The sequence below is a fragment of the Echinops telfairi genome, unplaced genomic scaffold (genome assembly GCF_000313985.2).
Source record: "Echinops telfairi isolate 266 unplaced genomic scaffold, ASM31398v2 ScPeMD7_60;HRSCAF=208, whole genome shotgun sequence".
In the NCBI taxonomy this organism is placed as follows: domain Eukaryota; kingdom Metazoa; phylum Chordata; class Mammalia; order Afrosoricida; family Tenrecidae; genus Echinops; species Echinops telfairi.
This window is the reverse complement of record NW_022103958.1, coordinates 1,660,829-1,666,570: the sequence shown is the minus strand read 5'-3', so window position 1 is coordinate 1,666,570 and position 5,742 is coordinate 1,660,829. Positions and strand designations below refer to the sequence as shown.

The 5,742-nt window shown below is 35.1% G+C and overlaps 1 pseudogene; it reads left to right on the top strand.

Moving 5' to 3' along the window:
* Positions 1 to 3,536: 3,536 nt before the first annotated feature.
* The window catches only part of LOC101654424, a 4,538-nt pseudogene continuing 2,332 nt past the window's right edge, over positions 3,537 to 5,742 (top strand).

Sequence of the window (5,742 nt, the reverse complement as noted above, 5' to 3'; positions counted from 1 at the left end):
CCAGGGCTTGGAAAAATATATCATGCTGGTAAAGTAGAGAGTCAGTAAAAATGAGGAAGACATTCAAGGAGGTGGATTGATACAATAGTTGCAACAATGGAGTCCAACATAAATATGATCGTGAGGGCGGTGCTACTCTGAGCTGTATGTTATACCACTGTACATATGCTTCTAATGGGTTAGAACTGACTGAGTGACACTCAACAATCAAAACAATGTTTAGTAACTTAGCCTTATATTTACCTGAAAACCAAAACTTTATAAAACTCTCAATAGTGGTAATATATTTGAATGGCATTAAAATACTTTGTCATATATTGTACATTTTTTAATGTGTGTTCCAAAAAGAAATAAAATTCCAAGGTCATCAAATATGCATGGATACAGAATTTCTTCTGGAATATAGTCAAAAATCCCCTCCTGTACCTATAAAGTGTGTCATGTATTTTCACCTCTCTGTTCTACACAATAGCCAATGTTTGGATATTTATTGGACTTAATTCTGATATTTAAAAATTATCACTTACAGACTAGAAAGTATAATTGAATGAAGTATTGTTTTGCCTGCTTGATAATCACTGAATTATTTTTTTCAAAAACAGTATTAAAGTAATTAAGAGAGCTGTATTAAAGTAAGGAAATATCTATAAATCAAAGGAATTGAGGATATAGAATCCAAAATAGAGGTCACGTTTTAGCACCAATGAAAATGCCATGGTAATTCAATGGAGAAGGGATACTTTTTCAACAAAATAATGATACAAAAATGTGATATCCTTATGAAAAAATACAATTTGAATGAAAACAAATGAATTACAGATCGAAGAAGAAAAACTAAAATTTAACTGAAATAAAAAAGCTATCAGAAATATTGGAATTTCCTGAAAGCTGAAGGTAGAGATTTTATACATAGAACATTAAAAATAAATCAAGATACAGATTTTAAAATATTAATTAACATTAAAATGTTAGATTTTTGAAAGACAATATTGAGAAATGAAGAGATCAATCACTGACTATGAGAAAATATTTGTAATATGTATATTAGACCAAGAATATATGCTGAGAACATTGCAGAATACTTAAAACGCACATAAATTGACCAACTACTCACTTACACACGAGCAAAATATGTGAGCAGAGACTTGACACAAGAAGATATACAAGCAGCCCAAAAGCACTGGAATAGATAGTTGGCATAATTAGTCATCCACGGAATGCATAATAAAACCATAATAAGGTATCACAACATACCCACTGGATTATCATAAGTAAACAAAGAAGACTTCAGTGTCAACTATTTCTGTGTACAAAGAAGAGCTTAATGTTTGTGTGCTTTAGAAGGAAATGTACACAACTAAAATATATTTGATGGTTTAGTTATTTAATTTTATATTCTATGCCCTGGAGGAAATACATCCAGAATGTTCCTTAGAAGCAAGGATCCTGAGCCTTTGTATCCCACACATTGGACATGTTATTATGAGAGACTAGTCCTTGGACTAGTCCCAAAATCCAGAAAATCCACTTTGGTTATGCCTTAATACTTTCCTACAGAAATTATACAGTTATAATTTTGTTTATTTAAGCCATCACATTTATAGCATTTTGTTATACAATATAGAAAACCCCAGAAGTGACAGAGAAGGCTAACTACTTTGAGTGTGAACACGCATGTACTTTAGATGGAAATGTAACAGGTAGAATGTATTTGAAAAACAGTTTGATTTGTATGTTCTTTGCCCTGGAGGGAGTACAGTCAGCAGGCTCCATAGAAGAGGGGGTTGTGAGACTCGATCTTCCGTAACTTCAGACATGTTCTCAGGGGAGACCAGTTCCTAGAAAAGAACATCATGCAATTGTGAGGAGGGCACAGATCTGAGAAGTGTATGGTTCTGTTGTACATAGGGTCACTATGATTTGGAACCAAAAAAGGGAGTTAAATAACCTACCATTTAAATTTTATTTTATGAAGGAATAGACATTGATAGACTATGTGATTCCACTCTGTTACTATAATCATGGAAAGATGTGTGTTCATATTTAGAAGAAAATACAAACTCGTTTCAGTTGAGTGAAGCAATGGCTTACGAAGATAATAATGATCATTTGACATTAAGTTTGAAAGGCCAGAATGCATTTGGTATTGTATGCCTGCATACATACCCTCACAAATGGAGAAGTAAAATAGTGCCCATCAACAGTGGTTATCTGGATTGTTGTCTTTCAGGTGATTTTTCTTTGCAGGTTTGTTTAACTACTGCTACCAGCTATTCTAAATCCATTCCTATCTTTTCTGTAATTAAGCTTTTTGAAGTGGACTTGATGTATATTGTCTCCTGTAATTTAAAGGAAATCATATTCTTCCTGAATAACATGTGGGAGGATATTATATCTAATTGGCAGGTTAGTATTCTGAAAGTTCGGTAAATATTCTCAAGAGTCTCAATTCCCAAGGTTGTAGAAGCATATATAGGCTTATATTTTGACCTAAGTTGCCAGATTCACATTTATTCTATTTTTTAACCAGTCTTTCTGCTCTCTCTTGAGTTTTTCTGGGTATAAAAAGAAGAGAATCATAATTTGAAAGTTATTATGAATTCCTACTATATTTTCCTATGTAACATGTTCAAGGATGATTGAATTCTGAGTGGGAGTGTTCCTGGAGAGAATTAACAATAGAACCTGGATCTTCAAAAGTATTGACTCCAGGTTGGGTAAAGTATCTTGTGTTATTTTCCAGATATATGGTGGCATTGAAATTCAGCACTCATTGTAGCAAAGAACTCTCTAAATAATATCTATCAATTCTATGTACCTAAAGTTTCAGATGTCTAATTTCTATTCCCTTCTTCTTTTATTGACCTGTCATCCCCATTTTCTTCTTTGAGCCTCTGCGCCATATGTCTAAAATAATTCAGGAACATTGAGAATGTAGGCAAAAGTAAAAATAAAATAAGGATATGTTCTCAGAACTGCAGTATATTGCAGACAGCAGATATGAATAATATACCTTAAGTAGTAGTGGAAATGGAATTTTCTTTTCCTGAAATTGATATTGGTAAGTACACAGAGAATGTAAAACAAATTCTTAATTTAAAAAGGTTTATTTATTTTTGGTACTCACTTGATATAATGTTACACATGGCAGATACTACATGAGTATACTAGAAACTGGATTGTTCAAAGTAAAGGGAAAAATCAAATAAGCAAATGAATAAATGTGTACCCATTGCTCATGAGAATCTGAGAATGCTGGCACGATTAGAGGAGGGAGAATAGAGGGATCTTAGATATACAGAGGAGACAATTATTTATCTGTTAGGAAATAATTGACGTTTTCCAAACCACAGAATACTCAAGGGAAAAAGAAAATGATGATTTCATAGTTTTGGCTAAGAGGACTACAGGGAGTTGGGCAGTGCATCAACGATGATTCATCTGATTAGTAGACGTTTAAAGTCTTTCCCATAGGAATCAACCTGAGAAGCGTCAAGGAACACCACAGAGAGCTACACAGGGGTAAGAAATCAAAGATGTGGGTAAGAAAATGTACTGCAGTAAAGTAATTGGTGAATAACGACTTGACAGACCAAAAGGAGATTTAGGAAAGCTAAACTATCTTCTCTTCAAAGCCCAAACTGAACCTCCATGCGCATTGCTCGTCACCTAAACCATTCCTCTATTTTTTAGGTGTAATAATATAAAAATTATATCACACGTACATACTTAACAAAAAATATTCACTGCCACTGAGTTGATTCTGACTCACAGTGACCCTATAGAAGACAGTAGAACTGCCCTGTGGGTTTCTGAGGCTGTATATCTTCATAAGAACATTAAGCCTCACCTTTTTCCCTCAGAGAAGCTGGTGCGAGTGAACTACTTCCCTTGAGATTCCCAACCCACTGCATAACCTTCTACAAAGCCCCAGGCAATGGAGCATAACACTAAAACTCAAAATAAAGAACGTTAGAGTCTCAATTTATTGGATTCCGCAATTGTTAAGCTCCGAGTTCAAGTAACTCAACACTGATTCAGTACTCCCACATGCATGACTATGATTGTTTAACATTATTTTTTCATATTAATAATAATTGAGGCTCAGAAAATTTGAACAACTAGTAAATAACAAAGCTTATGCCAGAGCCTGAAACAAATTAAATCCATTTGTCTCCTTAGTGTATGCCTTATTCATTGCACTGAGTCATTAGGTTAAAGTTAATTTCTAGCCCATTCCTTTTCCTTCAGTTAGAGCAGTGGTTCTCAACCTGTGGGTTGTGACCATTGTTGGAGGTCGAACAACCCTTTCACAGGGGTCGCCTGATTCATAACAGTAGAAAAATTACAGTCATGAAGTAGCAATGAAATTAATTTTATGGTTGGGGTTCACCCCAACATGATGAACTGTATTAAAGGGTTGAGAACCTTCCTAGTGCCACAACTCTTTAATACAGTTCCTCATGTTGGGGTGAACCCTAACCATAAAATTATTTTCGTTGCAACTTCATGACTGTAATTTTCATAGCTAAAAGCGATAATAATACCTTTAAAGCTTGAGCTGGACAAAAAACAAACAAAACCAAGAAAATTGATTTGGTATCTTCATTTATGGAACTCACATTGGGAATCTTTTTCTTGGCGCAATATGTTTTAAAATGATTATTGGCCTGTCTATATTTTGTTTATAAACAAATAACATAGGATGCTTTCTATTCTGAAAATAGTATATGCAAAGTCTGAATTACTTCATACTAGATAATCACCAAGGGAACTTTAGTCAAAATCCCTCAATAATATTTAAAGAGATAATATTTCTCTCATTTGAAACTTTGAGGGTGATTATACAACTATTGGTAAAGTAGCTCTAGAAAATATGATAAACTTGAGAGAACATATTGTATTAGTCTAGGTACTTTGGAGAAACAAATCCACAGCAACTCATGTATGAGAGTTTTATGTAAAGAAAGTGTGCATCACGAAAACATCCCAACCCAATGCTGCCCAAGCCCACAAGTCCAACATTAACCCATTAACCCAATACCAGTCAACAAAGTCCTCCACCTCACAAAACAGAGGCAATGATGCCGACTGCAGGAGGAAAGCTGAGTCAGTGAATGAATAAGCATCTCAGCACTAGCAGGGGTCTCCACACGGCTGCTCCAGCACCCAGGGCTGCATCGGAATAGGTCCATGTGGCTTCTCCTTGTGGATGTCTTGTAGGAAGTCAATCTTGCAAGCTGAAGCAGGGAACTGCTAAGGCAGCGGCACCCTGGTGTGACCATCACAAAGCAAGAGACCTGAGAACTAGAAAGGCGAGGCTCACCACCCATTTATCCCTCCGCCTTTCAACCAGCCCCACATGTGATTATCGGCCAGGTTGGCACAATGAACTAACTCACATATATTTTAAAATGTTCTCCAGTTCAGAGTCTCTGAGCATTAAGTCAAATCTCAATCTCAGTATCATTATCAGTTAAAAGATAATAATGGTGACAAAACGGTATGAAACTGTTGAGGGAATCAGATCAATACAGTGGGAATAAAACACTAAATGTGAATACTTCACTGAGTGTGAATAAAAATAGAGGATTTCAGTAGCAGTTTCAATAGTAATATATGGAAAAGTGTAACTTTATCATTTTTTGAGGTTGTTACAACATTAAGTTCAGAACACTAAAAGAACAGTAACTGTCAGAGAGAATCAAAGGTCCATACCATTGGAGGCGCTATGGTAGTGCA